The following is an 18,094-nucleotide window of genomic DNA, read 5'->3' as shown; positions in this document are numbered from 1 at the left end:
GAACTTTGCTATTTCGTTTCTAACTGTTTTGTCAAACAACATTAGGCTCTAAGAAAAAAACACATTCTGAGAAGCAGAATGTCAGCAGTGGCTGATCTAATTAAATAGTTTGAATATTTTAGACATTAGGCCTACTTTTGTATTTGGAAGTGTTTTAGATCACTTTCGTGTTTTGATGTAGCCTACATTATACACGCAAACATAAGACGTCCTGTAATTATTATGTCAAGGATCAAAATATTAGTCTAATATTACGTGCATTACATTGTAACAACAGAGAACGTAGTGTGCTGATAGATACGCTGTTTGATTAGTTGTCATCAATTGGACCAACCCACGTTGCAATAACAGAATGGAGCCTGAAACATTGAGCAACATGTCAAAACTCCTGTGACTTGGTGCCTGTTTGGAAACTCCAGTTTACTTTTTGAATTTCCAGTAATTTTGACGTTACTAAACTAGTCTACTTAATTATTAGGCTGCTAACTGCTTATTGAGTGTTCGACGACCTATACAGGCTATGCGTTCCGCGTGAAAGTAAGGCTAACTTACTTGCTTTAAAGTAAGCCTTTAGTTACAATGTTACTTCATTTGGCAACAGTGTTGCTTCATTTGGCAACATTGTATGCTAAATAAACAACATGCGTCCTTGAAAAATGAAACAGCCGACTGTAGGCTACATTTATGGTTAGTTAGCCCAATGTCTAGCCCAGCCTTCCTACTAATCACCACCAAGTCTTGGAGGCAACAACAAAAAATCCTCCTCGCCGCCATGGCAGGTCTGACACGAGCATGCTCCCTCCGTCAAGGCCTCACTTCCACTGCCTCGAGACACATAATAAGGAAATGGAAGTGAGAACGTCACGAGACAATGCTTTTGTTATTGACAATAACAGTACAAGTACAAGTTGAGACGCATATGTAGTTTGTTGTTTTTCCACATTACTTCTGTGTGAGTATACCCTCAAAAAAAGACCCGAATTCTTGACAGCAAGACTTAGATCAAACTAAAGTTTTTTAAAAACTACAAAAAAAACGTGTTAACATGATGCACGTGTATGCTACAAAGTCATATGGAATAGATACATATATTGTGGCTATAGTCTACTTCTGCAAAAGTATATTTGTAACTCCACAACAGATTAACTACGTTTTTCCCCCCCTCTCTCCAATAGTCAAAACTAACCATTGTGACTAGGACAATTTGAACAGAAATGTTTATTTACACATTTCAAAGTTAACAGATTTTAGAAGCACATGTTTTTTGTGGAAAATACAGTTTATGACTTACAAATAACTTGGTAATATCATATTACACTTGACTTAATATATTGTTTTTTTCTCACCCTTGTTTATGTAGATAAAGATAACTACGTTTTCTTTAGCAGTAGGGAAGTTGTCATGGATAAACATTTGGAAACACTATAGTCAAACATCTTCTTCTGATTACCTTACACATGAATTTAGCCCGTGTGGTTGGAAGGCAACAATCTACATGTTTGCCTTGGTGATCGAGAAATGTGTTTGCGTGTATGTGTGTGGTGGAGGGAGGGAGGTCTCCTCTCGTCCTCTGGAAATGTCCCACAATCCCCTTCACCTCTGTGGGTATGAGGCTGATTTCCATGAGAAAAGAGCATCATTTGGGTTAATGGGAAGGACAGCTCTCGGAGAGGACACATGGCAGTTAATAACCAGAGGAGAACAGGAACATCTCTGATACTATTCTTTGTATTTCTTCACCTTCTGGGGAGGTGAAGGGGATTGTGGGACATGTCCAGAGGAGTGGCGAGGAGTGGGGACAGTGGGTTCATGTGAGAATGGATGTTAGCATCAGGGCGGCGACAATATTGTTCTATTTGTTATTTTCTCAGCATGAGAACAACAGTCAGATTGGGAGCCTGAGAACTGCTGTGGATCATGGGCATCAGTGGCAGTCTGTCTCTCAAAATGTGTGATCGTGCGCGCCAACCGAGAAGGGAAAGATTATTTATCTGTGTTACGCAACGTTTCACACACAGTAGCCGGGGCTGACTGTTGAACCCTGTGGTTGTTTAGGTCACTCTAACTCAGCCCATAAAACTGGAAAAGGATGAAGAGGGTGAGGGAGACGGAGATAACATCAGAGCCATGTTCACAGGGCTAATATCACTCCCCAACAGATCCCCAGTGAGAGCTGCTGAACAGTCCACCAACATAGAGATAGATACCCATCTGTCAGGGTCAAAACATAGTGATGGGCAACATGATTCATCACACAAACAATTCTGTTGTGTTTATTTCATCAATGTAGTTATGGAATCATCTTATTCTAAGATTCAGTTAAGATGTGACGTTTTTAATGTTTGGATATCACAGTTTTATTTTCCTAAAGCGTTTGTCACTCCCCTGATTCTTCTGTCAGCTTTGTTTCTGATTCCAAGCTGTTCAATACCTGTTATTGTAACCTTTTAGTTATGGGTAAGCTACTGCCTGTTATTTCATTTTGGCGAAGACAAGAGTTGGTGAAACATGAGAACGCTCTCAGAATGAATGCCGTTGCTGCCCTCAGGACATGATCCAGCCAGTTTTCCTTCAATTCTTAAAGAGGTTTTAGAACATTCTTTCATGGCATTGCCATGGCAGAGAGAAGAGTGATGCTGTCTGTCTGGATTAAAGACTGACAGGAAGCAGAACTCCTGTAAGCATATGAGAACACACGTGTATACAGGCACGACGCTCACATGCAAGCACACGCACACACACACGGACACGCGCCACGCAAGGACACACACATCACGCAAGGACACACACACTCATATGTAAGCATGTGTTCTTACATACAAGTGTCGGATCTTAATTTGAGCCAGTTTGCTACAGCAGGAAAGTAATCATGCAGCAACATGATATAATAATTATTATGTGAATTATAATTAATGGACATTCTTGTAGGGGTTGATACATTTTTCTTCAGGGCATATCAAGACTAACATTTTAAAGTGGAAATGACAAACTTCAGAAGTCTTTTTTAACCTGGAATACACTAGAAGTTTGCATTTCCTGCTGTGCAGTAAAATTCTCAGCAACAAAAGAGTGATCAAATTAGAATCCTACATCTGTACACTCATAAACACATGACACACTCGGCCACATACACATTTACTCACATACAATGCATGCAGAGTGGTAGACGTTTCTTTGGGCCCTTGCAGTGTGCATGTCTGAAACGGTAAGAGGACGCTACATGCTTGAACCACATACTGCCACTTTTCCTTGTGGAACTTTTTCTGGGAAGAACGGGGCAGCTGTGGCTTTTCAGGACCTAGTTCCATCCATCATAAAGCACCCATGGTTTACACACACTTACACCCCTCCTTTCCCCCTGTCTCTCGGTCTCTCTGTCTCTCGGTCTGTCTGTCTGTCTGTCTGTCTGTCTGTCTGTCTGTCTGTCTGTCTGTCTGTCTGTCTGTCTGTCTGTCTGTCTCTCTCTCTCTCTCTCTCTCTCTCTCTCTCTCTCTCTCTCTCTCTCTCTCTCTCTGTCCTCCTCCATCCATCTCATCCAAAGACTGGGGCTACACCCCTCCTTTCCCTCTGTCTCTCTGTCTCCCTGTCTCTCTCTCTCTGTCCTCCTCCATCCATCTCATCCAAAGACTGGGGTACACCCCTCCTTTCCCTCTGTCTCTCTCCCTCTCTCCGTCCTCCTCCATCCATCTCATCCAAAGACTGGGGCTTACACCTCTCCTTTCCCTCTGTCTCTCTCCCTCTCTCCGTCCTCCTCCATCCATCTCATCCAATGACTGGGGCTTACACCCCTCCTTTCCCTCTGTCTCTCTCCCTCTCTCCGTCCTCCTCCATCCATCTCATCCAATGACTGGGGCTTACACCCCTCCTTTCCCTCTGTCTCTCTCCCTCTCTCCGTCCTCCTCCATCCATCTCATCCAAAGACTGGGGCTTACACCCCTCCTTTCCTCCTGTCTCTCTCCCTCCCTCTCTCCATCCTCCTCTATCCATCTCATCCAAAGACTGGGGCTTACACCCCTCCTTTCCCCCTGTCTCTCTCCCTCCCTCTCTCCGTCCTCCTCCATCCATCTCATCCAAAGACTGGGGCTTACACCCCTCCTTTCCCTCTGTCTCTCTCCGTCCTCCTCCATCCATCTCATCCAAAGACTGGGGCTTACACCCCTCAGGGCCACTTCCTCCATGGTGTCTTATCTAGATTTATTGCCTGTCTTTTTCTTTCTGCAGTAAACACATTGTTGGTTTTAGGGGGCTTCGCTGTAAGTCCATTGTTTGAATAAGAGTTTAAACCTCAAAACACACTGGAGCGTCTCAAGGTTCTTTCCAAACATAATGATGATGGGAGCAGTTAATTTACAACTGGTATCTGAGGTTCCAAGTTGGTAATTGATTAAGCTGATGTACAGTTCTAGTCAAAAGTTTGGACACACCTGCTCATTCAAGGGTTTTTATTTATTTGGACTATTTTCTACATTGTAGATTAATAGTGAAGACACCAAAACTATGAAATAACACATATGGAATCATGTAGTAACCAAAAAAAGTGTTAAACAAATCAAAATATATTTTATATTCTTCAAAGTAGCCACCCTTTGCCTTGATGACAGCTTTGCACACTCTTGACATTCTCTCAACCAGCTTCATCTGGAATGCTTTTCAAACAGTCTTGAAGTTCCCACATATGCTGAGCACTTGTGGTTAAGTGTGGCTTGACAGTGTCACCAGCAAAGCACCATCACACATCCATGCTTCATGGTGGGAACCATCCGTTCAACTACTCTGCATCTCACAAGGATGTGGTTGGAACCAAAACTCTTAAATTTGGACTCATCAGACCAAAGGACACATTTCCACCAGTCTATTGTCCATTGCTTGTGTTTCTTGGCCCAAGCAAGTCTCTTCTTTTTATTGGTGTGCTTTAGTAGTCATTTCTTTGCAGCATTCGACCATGAAGGCCTGATTCACACAGTCTCCTCTGAACAGTTGATGTTGAGATGTGTCTGTTACTTGAACTCTGTGAAGCATTTATTTGGGCTGCAATCTGAGGTGCAGTTAATTTGAGTTAACGTATCCTCTGCAGCAGAGGTAACTCTGGGTCTTCCTTTCCTGTGGTGGTCCTCATGAGAGCCAGTTTCATCACAGCTCTTGATGGTTTTTGTGACTGCGCTTGAAGTAACGTTAAAGGTTCTTGAAATTTTCCACATTGACTGACCTTCATGTCTTAAGGTAATGATGGACTGTCATTTCTCTTTGTTTATTTGAGCTGTTCTTGCCATAATATGGACTTGATCTTTTAACAAATAGGTCTATCTTCTGTATACCACCCCTACCTTGTCACAACACAACTGATTGGCTCAAACACATTAAGATGGAAAGAAACTGTACAAATGTACTTTTAACAAGGCACACCTGTTAAATGAAATGCATTCCAGCATTCAAGCTGGTTAAGAGAATGCCTAGAGTGTGCAAAGCTGTCATCAAGGCAAAGGGTGGCTACTTTGAAGAATCTCAAATATAAAATATATTTTGATTTGTTTAACACTTTTTTGGTTACTACCTGATTCCATGTGTGTTATTTCATAGTTTTGATGTCTTCACTATTATTCTACAATGTAGAAAATAATAAAATAAAGAAAAAACCCTGTAATGAGTAGGTGTGTCCAAACTTTTGACTGGTACTGTATGTATATATAGATAGACATTAGGACTCAGCTCATTTAGTCGACTGGGTTCATTGTTTGGACGATAGGCTGTTGGTTGACCAATATTTGTTTTAGTCGAGCAGTTGCAAAAAAATAAATACAATTATGACAGACTTGATGCCTGTCTCAGTGGACTATTCTGTTGTGGAGGCCTGTCTCAGTGGACTAATCCATTGTGGAGGCCTGTCTCAGTGGACTAATCCATTGCGGAGGCCTGTCTCAGTGGACTAATCCATTACGGAGGCCTGTCTCAGTGGACTATTCCATTACGGAGGCCTGTCTCAGTGGACTAATCCATTGCGGAGGCCTGTCTCAGTGGACTAATCCATTGCGGAGGCCTGTCTCAGTGGACTATTCTATTGTGGAGGCCTGTCTCAGTGGACTATTCCATTACGGAGGCCTGTCTCAGTGGACTAATCCATTACGGAGGCCTGTCTCAGTGGACTATTCTATTGTGGAGGCCTGTCTCAGTGGACTAATCCATTGTGGAGGTCTGTCTCAGTGGACTATTCCATTGTGGAAGTCTGTCTCAGTGGACTATTCCATTGTGGAGGTCTGTCTCAGTGGACTAATCCATTACGGAGGCCTGTCTCAGTGGACTAATCCATTACGGAGGCCTGTCTCAGTGGACTAATCCATTATGGAGGCCTGTCTCTGAGGACTAATCTATTGCGCAGGCCTGTCTCAGTGGACTAATCCATTGTGGAGGCCTGTCTCAGTGGACTAATCCATTGTGGAGGCCTGTCTCAGTGGACTAATCCATTGTGGAGGCCTGTCTCAGTGGACTAATCCATTGCGGAGGCCTGTCTCTGTGGACTAATCCATTGTGGAGGCCTGTCTCAGTGGACTAATCCATTGCGGAGGCCTGTCTCAGTGTACTAATCCATTACGGAGACCTGTCTCAGTGGACTAATCTATTGTAGAGGACTGGCTCAGTGGACTAATCCATTGTAGAGGACTGGCTCAGTGGACTAATCCATTGTAGAGGACTGGCTCAGTGGACTAATCCATTGTAGAGGACTGGCTCAGTGGACTAATCCATTGCGGAGGTCGCGGGGATGGCACACCAGTATTACTAGTTGTACATTTAGCGTTAATTCCCATAATTCCTTATCTACAATGTTTGTATTCAATGCATTCAATATGTTATTATTCCAGTCTTTTACAGTTCATATCGTAGGAGTGGACACATTGTTTGCAGAGCGTACAACCTATTCTACACTTGTGAGAAACAAGTTTTGGTTTATTTCATTTCATTTACGGAGTTGTCAATTTATTCATTGGGCTTTGTTTGGAGGGCTCCAAACGCTAGATGGCCTGCACACAAATGTAGGCTTATAAATGTAGGCTTATAAATGTAGGCTTATAAATTTAGGTTTATAAATGTAGGCTTATAAATGTGCCCATGTGGGGCCCTGATAGTATTTTCCGTTGGAAAAGTCATAAAATAGGCCTACCTGAATACTTCTTATCCTTTGCGCAAATGGACTATAGCTGTGTCTGTCTGAAGCTCACTGGGGCATGAAACTGAGGGTCCAAAACATTTTATACAATGTTGCAAGGGTAACCTTTATTTAACTAGGCAAGTCAGTTAAGAACAAATTCTTATTTACAATGACGGCCTACACCGGCTAAACCCGGACGATGCTGGGCCAATTGTACGCCGCCCTATGGGACTCCCAATCACGTCTGGTTGTGATACAGCCTGGATTCAAACCAGAGTGTCTGTAGTGACGCCTCTAATGCTGAGATGCAGTGCTTTAGACCGCTGCGCCACTCGGGAGCCCAAACATGTGCTGGACCAAGTTGGTAGTTGATACAATGTTTCAAGTTCCTTGCAGACAGGCCATAGCCAAAGTTATTTATTTTTATCAGGATGTTTTCTACCTGCAGGCTGCAATGTTTTTATTTGTTGGCTTTATGTAGGCTATTCTTATAATGTCAATAGAAGTTACTTTTAGATTTGTATAATTTTCATTTAGATAGAATTTTGAATCACATGACAATGATTTTGAGATAGGAAGAATTTATTATAAATCTGTTCCACAAAAAGGTGCAAATGAAAATTATAACCGGCACGCAGATCGGTAGAAATGGTAAGATAAATTGGCACTCCGAATGGAAAAGGTTGCCGAACCCTGGTGTAGCCTATTACCAGTAACTTCGCAGATTCTGCCATTGCGCTCCCGAAAGCCAACAGCTGTTCGGGAACAGGTTTATTTCTTCTGATTAGGATATCTTGATCTCTAGCTCCCGCTTTAGTCATTTGTGTGTCTTAATTATTTAATCACAGTGTATTTAAAGTATCAGATAAGCTCCGTACGTATCGTTGATTTGATTAAAACACATAGGGTGTGTCTATATATGGACAAATAAACATTCAAAAATGTCGACCAGTCAATTGGTCGAAAGAACAGACGACTCTTGGTCGAACAAGATGTTTTTTAGTCGGGGACAGCCCTAATAGACACATGTCAGAGGATCTATCAGAAACGTTTTTGCCCTGAAGTCAAATGTATTGATTCTGTTGTTTAGTACTGCTGTGATTTCCATGGCAACCACTCAGACAATAACCAAGTCAGAGGTAAGAGCCAGGTTCAATTGCACACGCCAATGTTTACGCAATATCTTTGTTTACGAACTACTGCCTGCAGACACGTTCACACTCTGAAAACGGATACCTGTGAGGTGAACCTACCTGGCAGTTGTATAATGTTTTAACAGCACACAAAGGGATTCGGCGATTTAATATGACCGCGGGGGGAATAGATTTAGTGTGTAAGAACTACAAAGCAGGTTCAATTGTATTGTGCCCTAACCAGGACCCTCGCTCTGGAGGGTAGTTCAGACAGACTGGATCCTGAGCTTCACTATGCAAAACCTAGTGTTCTCCATTCTCCTTTCTACAGATGCTACGTTTAGTTAAGTGGCAGGAGAACATGTAGGTTTGGATTAAAGGGGTTTTGAAATAATAAAACGTTAGTCAAATGCCCGACTAAGGAGGGAGTTATTTGTCTTGTAGCCTTGTAATACGTTAAATATGCTGCAGTTCAGTTACGCTATCTTATGAGTCAGTGAATCAGAGGAAACCTGAAGGGAGGAGCCAACGAGTGGAGCGGCAGTAGTGAGAGTAACTCCTGCTTCACACTCCGAGCAGAGTACTGTCAGACATCGGGTCTGGTGACACATTCACCCCCCCCCCCCTTCCTCTCAAGTGATTTTTAATAACCCCTCTACAACCCCGCCCTGCTAAACAATCCCAAATGCAAAAAAAAATAAATTATGCCAATGAAAACGTTCAACTCCCTTCTCAGACAAAAGACCAGAAAACGTCTCTCCCTAATTAGAAAGATTTAGAAAAACATAAGAGTTTTGAAGATTACTTTTAGACCGTGTGAAATTATGCCTTATTATTTGGTAACTTTCAAAGCTCACAAAATTTGGCCATAAAGTTTGAGGAAGAGGAATGGCGAAGGAAAGGATGGATTAAGATGAGCGATTATGAACATTTTCTGAACGTTGGATTGATACATATGGAGAGAACTTCATTGAGACATCAGAGTGTATGGGGGATGGAAGATCCATCAGGTTCCGCAGCTTTGCTCTGTGTTTAGGTGAACTGAATGTGCTCTGTTCATTCAAGCCCACGTTTGAGTACATTCAGTTTTAGATCTAAGTCGGTCTAGAACATGTCTTCATTTTGAACGGCTATAAATTCACTTACTGAATGAGCCTACATTTAATGAGTGGTTCATAGTTATAACGGTTGTTCTATACCTGAGAGAGAGAAGAGAAGTGCTGCATGTTCAGTGAAGCCACGGACAGCCTACCTCTCTTTTGGACCAGGCTTCCTAATTGGCTGCTGTCATCCTTCTCTTTCTCTTCTCTATTCATCTGTCCTTTGTCAACTTCCTCTGATCTCATCCCACCATTCTCATCCTCTCTCTCCAACCAGTAGTGTTGCTCCTTCTATCGCAGTGCTAGCTGTGCCACTAAAGATTCTGGGTTCAAGTCCAGGCTCTGTCGCAGCCGGCCGCGACCGGGAGACCCATGGGGCGGAGCACATAATTGGCCCAGCGTCGTTCGGGTTAGGGGAGGGTTTAGGGGAGGGTTTGGCCGGCAGGGATGTCCTTGTCCCATCGCGCACTAGCGACTCCTGTGGCGGGCCGGGCGCGCTGACACGGTCACCACGATTGGTGCAGCTGGCTTCCGGGTTAAGTGGGCATTGTTTCAAGAAGCAGTGTGGCTTGGTTGGGTTGTGTTTCGGAGGACGCATGGCTCTCGACCTTCGCCTCTCCCGAGTCTGTACGGGAATTGCAGCGATGAGACAAGATTGTCACTACCAATTGTATACCATGAGATTGGGGAGAAAAAGGGGTAAAAGTAACAATTAAATAGTTGCTCGTCCTCCTCCTCACCTGTCCTCTCTCCTACCAGTGTTGCTCCTCCTCCTCACCTGTCCTCTCTCTCCTACCAGTGTTGCTCCTCCTCCTCACCTGTCCTCTCCCCTACCAGTGTTGCTCCTCCTCCTCACCTGTCCTCTCTCCTACCAGTGTTGCTCCTCCTCCTCACCTGTCCTCTCTCCTACCAGTGTTGCTCCTCCTCCTCACCTGTCCTCTCCCCTACCAGTGTTGCTCCTCCTCCTCACCTGTCCTCTCTCCTACCAGTGTTGCTCCTCCTCCTCACCTATCCTCTCTCCTACCAGTGTTGCTCCTCCTCCTCACCTGTCCTCTCTCCTACCAGTGTTGCTCCTCCTCCTCACCTGTCCTCTCTCTCCTACCAGTGTTGCTCCTCCTCCTCACCTGTCCTCTCTCCTACCAGTGTTGCTCCTCCTCCTTACCTGTCCTCTCTCCTACTAGTGTTGCTCCTTCTCCTCATCTATCCTCTCTCTCCTACCAGTAGTGTTGCTCCTTCTCCTCATCTATCCTCTCTCCTACCAGTGTTGCTCCCTCTCTACCTGTCCTCTCTCTCCTACCAGTGTTGCTCCTCCTCTCCTCTCCACCTGTCCTCTCTCTTCACCTGTCCTCTCTCTCTTCCTGTCCTCTCTCTCCTCTCCTCTCCACCTGTCCTCTCCTCTCTTCCTGTCCTCTCTCCTCCTCTCCTCTCCTCTCCACCTGTCCTCTCTCTCTTCCTGTCCTCTCTCTCCTCCTCTCCTCCTCTCCTCTCCTCTCCACCTGTCCTCTCCTCTCTTCCTGTCCTCTCTTTCCTCCTCTCCTCTCCACCTGTCCTCTCTCTCTTCCTGTCCTCTCTCTCCACCTGTCCTCTCTCTCTTCCTGTCCTCTCTTTCCTCCTCTCCTCTTTCTGTTCATCCCATCTTGTCGTCCTGCTGGTACATCCTCTTCCATCCCTCCTCCTTCTCCTTACCATTTTCTTCTTTCCTTCTCTTCCCCCTCTCTCCCCAATTCTTATTTCCTTCTCTTCTCCCTCTTCAAGTGCTTCTCTTCCCCCTCTCTCCTCAACTTCGGATTCCCTCCCTCTCTCTTATCTTAATACTGCAATACTACCCCATTGACATTAGTACACTTCATGAACACACACGTGGTTGACTGCATGTTGTACCGCCCAGATGCACATACCTCCCCTCTCTTTTTCTCCCTCTCACATTTCTTTATCTCTCGCTCTCTTCCTCTCACATTTCTTTCTCTCTCGCTCTCTCCCTCTCACATGTCTTTCTCTCTCCCTCTCCTCAAAGTCTTGGACAACAACAACATAAAAAATGTAAGTGGAGTGACAACTGTGAGTCCTTTTCTGTGTCCCCTCCAGGGTCAGTGTGAAGTTTTCAGTTTGATTGAAGGTCCCTTTTCTCTGGTGTCTGGTGTGAAAGCTGTCCTAATTGAATGATAAAGTGCCCTGAGATGGAGTCCGGTGAACAGGCAACAATGCCCAGCCTGTGTGTGGTAGAGGGATTTTGGTTCACATCCAGCCTTTGCCTCTCTACTCCGAGAGAGGGCCTATTATACAACTCTCTGCTGGACTAGGTCACGTGACTGCCTCTCTCTCCCCTCCCCCCTCTGTACTGTGCCCTCCCTTCCCCAGTGTGGGCTGACCAATCACGGGCCAGTGTGTCCTCTTCACACTGGCCATGTTGGTTGAATGGCCTCATTTTGCCAGCGAGTGACTTTCTGCACATATCTCTGTGCTCACTACCTCAGCTGCCTGCTGGACGCCACAGTGACAGGGGGGGAACAGATCCTTATCCAAACATGTTCAGCTCATAGAGATACAACCGCCAGAGAGGTTCTGCAAAACTCACCAGCTACAAATACCCTAAAATACCCTAAAATACCCTAAATTACCCTAAAATACCCTAAAATACCCTAAAATACCCTAAAATACCATAAATTACCATAAAATACCCTAAATGACCCTAAAATACCCTAAAATACCCTAAAATACCATAAATTACCCTAAATTACCCTAAATTACCCTAAATTCACATTATACAGTTTTGTCTTTATCTACACTATTAGCAACAAAATAAAGGTGCTATCTAGAACCTAAAAGGGTTCTTCGGCTGTCCCCGTAGGAGAATCCTTTGAGGAAACAATTTTGGTTCCAGGTAGAACGTCATTGGGTTCCATGTAGAACCCTTTCCCCAGAGGATTCTACATGGAACCCAAAAGAGGGTTCTACCTGGAAACAAATAGGGTTCTCCTACGGGGACATCTGAAGAACCCTTTTGGAACCCTTTTTTCTGAGTGTATAGTAGAATGTCCTACCGTGTACATTGGGGGGGGTTTAGGTGTGTTTTCTGGCTGCATCCCCTTAGTTACGCCTGGTTTTGTCCATTCTGTTTTGGTCTGTAAGCTGTTTACATACCAATGGAATTAGATTTGTTGTAGCTGTTTATTTATTTATTTATTTTTTGTTGATATATTCACAAATACAGGAGATACTTGAAGATAAATGGACGAAATAGACTTCATCTTAACACCATACTGAGACCAGAGATGTTTATTTAGTTGGCCTCTATTTAGCTCCCCTGTCCAAGTACTGAAGTACTTGCCGGTTTGTTCTGAGTTTTTTTGCTAAGGAGATAGGTGACCAGCTGGTTTCCCATAAGCCGGCGGCAGGGTAGCCTAGTGGTTAGAGTGTTGGACTAGTAACCGGAAGGTTGCAAGTTCAAATCCCCGAGCTGACAAGGTACAAATCTGTCTTTCTGCCCCCCTGAACAAGGCTGTTATTGAACATAAGAATTTGTTCTTAACTGACTTGCCTAGTTAAATAGAGGTTAAATAAAAGCCTCAGCTAGATGTTAGCACGCTCACCATTGTGGTAGATGAAGATTTCAAATAAATCAATGCTTCATTTGTATTTGACATGTTATTTGGAAAGTGAAGTTACCTGTTCCTAAATGTAATGAATAGTACGGAATGGGGATAATCAATGATAGGATCTTTTTCAATGATTTGTATGTGTGCAGTGTTTCCCCTAGGATCTTTTTCAGCAGCGGTGGCAAAGTTACAAAATGTTGTTGTTTTAAAGCTAATTTCCTACAATTCTACACATTATGCCATGGGGCTGATAGAAAATCTGCAGTTTTAAAGCAGATTTCTTGCAATTATACACATTTTTTTCCATGGCTTATGCCTTGTTCTTATGCTATTTGAGTGACTAAAACATTATAACAAAATCAATGGGGATTTTCTATTCTCCCTGATTGTCTAGTTTTTATTTTGGCGATTGTTATAAATTATAATTGCAGTGGCGGCCACAATTTAGCAGCGGTGGTGCGCCACGGCTAAATACATATAGGAGAAACACTGTGTGTTTATGATGATATTTTTCTGGCATTTACTATGTGACATTTTATGGTAATTACTGAAAACCATATATCTATGTTTAGGGGCCAGTGACGAAGAGATGTACTGTACACAGAAGCTCATTTGGCATTGAGCAGGACCTCTGGTTAACTATTTTACCCCTCACCTGAAACCTAAACCTCCTTTTCCCTGAGCAGTGCAGGGTTCCAAGCATTCTCTCCTTACACACACACACACACACACACTCTCACACACACACACACACACACACACACACACACACACACACACACACACACACACACACACACACACACACACACACACACACACACACACACACACACACACACACACACAGTTGTACTTGCAGTGTGCTGGAGGTAGTGCAGTGGAAGGCCTGTTATTGTAATGACAGTGTGTGTTTATCTCTGAGAAGATAGGAGGAGGAAAGTGTTCAAATGTGTTAATGAAAATCTCCTGATCTGGGGGTCCCCCGGCCCTAATTCTCTCACTCTCACTCTTTTTCTTTCCTACACCTGTTGCATTTCCCCCTCTTGCCAACTCTCTCACACATGCCGATCCTCAGATCAGGAGATCCACACTGAAGAGAAATTCGCCTTTAGAGTTAGTCCCTTTGCCATCACTTGATCATGCAGGGGGATAGCCTGCCTCTGGTATTCCTTATGGAAGAATGGCTACTGCTCTTTGTAGTCGAGTTATCACCCTTCCTTCTCCCATATGTCTACAATCCTGAGCAGCTCACTACTGATCTCTCCATGTTTACAACCTCTTATCCAATGAGTGTAGCTCTGTGTCCTGTGACTGACCAGTGAGCCAGCTCCAGGTCATCTGTTTCCTGTGACTGATCAGTATATATACAAAATATACAAAAATATATATACAAAATATATTATTTTGAATTTTGTTAATATTACTAAAAACAACAGATTAAACTAATTTTGGCCAAGGTATCCGAGGAATAAGTTTAGAGGGTGTAATGCAATACAATGATTAAAAATATAAATGCAACATTACATTTACAATACTTTACTGAGTTAAATGAATTATTTATAATATTTTACTGACTTTGAGTTAATTTAAGGAAATCAGTCAATTGAAATAAATTCATTAGGCCCTAGCCTATGGATTTCACATGACTGGGAATACAGATATGCACCTGTTGGTCACAGATACCATTAAAAATAAGAAAAAGACAGGGGCGTGGATCAGAAAACCAGTCAGTATCTGGTGCGACCACCAATTGCCTCACGCAGCGCAGCGCATCTCCTCCGCACAGAGTTGATCAGGCTGTTGGTTGTGGCCTGTGGAATGTTCTCACGCTCCTCTTCAATGGCTGTGCGACATTTCTGGATATTGGCGGGAACTGGATGATGCTATTGTACACGTCGATCCAGAGCATTCCAAACATGCTTAGAGGGTGACATGTCTGGTGAGTATGCAGGCCATGGAAGAACTGGGACATTTTCAGTTTCCAGGAATTGTGTACAGATCCTTGCGACATGGGGCTGTGTATTATCATGCTGAAACATGAGGTGATGGAGGCAGATGAATGGCCTCAGGATGGGCCTCAGGATCTTGTCACAGCATCTCTGTGTATTCAAATTGCCATCGATAAAATGCAACTGTGTTTGTTGTCCTTACCTTATGCCTACCCAAACCATAAACCAACCACCACCTGAGACGGTTTCTGACAGTTTGTGCAAATATTCTTCGGTTGTACAAACCCGCAGTTTCAACAGCTGTCCGAATGGCTGGTTCCAGACGATACCGCTGATGAAGAAGCCAGATGTGGAAGTCCTGGGCGGGTGTGGTTACACGTGGCCTATTGGACGTACTGCCAAATTCTGTAAAACAACGTTGGAGGCGGCTTATGGTAGAGAAATTAACATTCAATTATCTGGCAACAGCTCTGGCGGACATTCCTGCAGTCAGCATGCCAATTGCACACTCCATCAAAACTTGAGACATCTGTGGCATTGTGTTGTGTCACAAAACTGTACATTTTAGAGTGGACCTTTGTTGTCCCCAGCACAAGGTGCACCTGTGAAATGATCAGCTTCTTGATATGCCACACCTGTCAGGTGGATGGATTACTTTGGCAAAAGAGAAAAATCTAACAGGGATGTAAACAAATTTGTGCACAGAATATGGAGAGAAATAAGCTTTTTGTACGTATGGAACATTTCTGGGATCTTTTATTTCAGCTCATGGGAGAGCACTTTACACCGTTGCGTTTATTTTTTTTGTTCCACATAATATTATTAATCTATAATTTATGTTCTTAACCCTGGGCAACCTGGGCCTGGGAGGCTCATTATCAGGGCACAAGGCGAGACCCAGATGCAGACACGGGAAGCAGATGGTTGGACTCTAAAGGGGTAGGCAAGAGAATGGTTGTGGACAGGCAAAAGGTCAAAACCAGTTCAGAACCCAGGAGGTACAGAGTGGCAGACAGGCTCCAGGTCAAGGCAGGCAGAATGGTCAGGCAGGAGCATAGAAAATGAAAAGGCAGGAGCACGGGGAAAACACTAGTTGACTTGGACATGCAAGACGAACCGGCTCAGAGAGACAGGAAACACAGGGATAAATACACTGGCTCAGAGAGACAGGAAACACATGGATAAATACACTGGCACAGAGAGACAGGAAACACAGGGATAAATACACTGGCTCAGAGAGACAGGAAACACATGGATAAATACACTGGCACAGAGAGACAGGAAACACAGGGATAAATACACTGGCTCAGAGAGACAGGAAACACAGGGATAAATACACTGGCACAGAGAGACAGGAAACACAGGGATAAATACACTGGCTCAGAGAGACAGGAAACACAGGGATAAATACACTGGCACAGAGAGACAGGAAACACAGGGATAAATACACTGGGGAAAACAAGCAACACCTGGAAGGGGTGGAGACAATAACAAGGACAGGTGAAACTGGTCAGGGTGTGACACTCATAGTGATATTGATATCCACAGTACTCCATCAAATATAAATTCTTCAACTCAATACTCTAAACATAAATTCACTGTAATTTAAGCTATGAAAACTTTTCTCTTAGCCTCATGGCAAAATGTGTAGGATTGTAAGAAATGTACTTGAAAAATGCAAGGTTTTTTCTCCGATGCCAAGAGATAGACCTTTCTAATGTTCCTTTCTAGGGTCTGAGAGTTGGTTTGTTGGGCCATGCACTGCCAAAGTCATAGTACAACTCCTTGTATGCTATTTTTATTGCATCATTTCTGATATATCACATGCCTTTTCTTGTTCCTCTACTGCCATTAATTCCAATTACACTAGTTTGAATTTCTCCCTGACCAATATGTCTGCCATTTTCACCCTATTCTGGAACTTTGAGGGTTTATGACATAGCCCCTCTAGTAATTTAATAGGATCTTTAATAGGAACTCCATTTCTATGGTGGTGCTCTCTTTCTCTCTCTCTCGCTCTTACCCAAATCAAAAACAGTGGATTGATGGCACCTTTTCGGGAAACTGAAGGAGAGAGATGCTGTTTATAAACACGGCAAGGTGACCCGGGACAGTAGTATGATTGAACAGTACAGATATGATCTAGGCAGATCCATCAAGATGGTGAGACACAAGTATAGGGACGAAGTGCAGGAACATATTCAGAGGGTCGGACATGAGGCGTATGTGGCAGAGACTTCTAATGATCAGGGATTACACAAAGAAAGCCAGTCACGTCGTGGACACCTTCTTCTTATGCTTTGAGCATAACGACTGAGCTGTCGAGAAGAGCCCCCGAGGACAATGAGGGTTACATGCTTATGGGCTCCCCGGAGGACTCTTATGTAAGTCATTCAAGCGTGTTAACCCTTGCAAGGCTGCCGGCTCAGATGGCATCCCAAGCCACGCCCTCAGAGCATGTGCAGACCAGCTAACTGTTTTGTTTTCTGACATTTTCAATCTCTCTCTAGCTCAGGCCGTTATTCTCACCTGTTTCAAGATGTCCACTATCACTATCAGCCCGGCAGCCTTGCAATAACATGTGTTGTTATAATCTCCACCCTGCACAGCCAGAAGAGGACTGGACACCCTGCACAGCCAGAAGAGGACTGGCCACCCCTCATAGCCTGGTTCCTCTCTAGATTTCTTCCTAGGTTCCGGCCTTTCTAGGGAGTTTTTCCTAGCCACCGTGCTTCTGCACCTGCATTGCTTGCTGTTTGGAGTTTTAGACTGGGTTTCTGTACAGCACTCTGTGACGTCAGCTGATGTAAGAAGGGCTTTATAAATAAATTTGATTTATTGATTAATCACCGTGCCCAAGAATGGGAATGTAACTGAACTGAATGACTACCGACCCGTAGAACTCACGTCTGTCATCATGAAGTGCTTCGAATGGCTAGTCAAAGACGATACACTTGACCATCTCCCATTTGCTTACCAGATTCACGGACGATGCAGTCGCCATGGCACTGCACATTGCGTTCACCCAGCTGGACTAAAGGAATGTGAGGATACCGTTCATCGACTACAGCTCGGCCTTCAATACTATAGTGTCCTCTAAGCTCACCATAAAACCCATGGTCCTGGGACTCAACTCCTCCCTTTGCAACTGGATCCTAGACTTCCTGACGGG

General features: G+C 44.0%; 1 protein-coding gene across 1 annotated transcript in view; it reads left to right on the top strand.

Moving 5' to 3' along the window:
- The window catches only part of LOC139368968 (zinc finger protein PLAGL2-like), a 45,818-nt gene that overhangs the window by 1,065 nt on the left and 26,659 nt on the right, over positions 1–18,094 (top strand). The window lies entirely within an intron of this gene.

Source organism: Oncorhynchus clarkii, chromosome 16 (assembly GCF_045791955.1).
Source record: "Oncorhynchus clarkii lewisi isolate Uvic-CL-2024 chromosome 16, UVic_Ocla_1.0, whole genome shotgun sequence".
NCBI lineage: Eukaryota > Metazoa > Chordata > Actinopteri > Salmoniformes > Salmonidae > Oncorhynchus > Oncorhynchus clarkii.
This window is presented reverse-complemented; position numbering and strand designations above follow the sequence as displayed.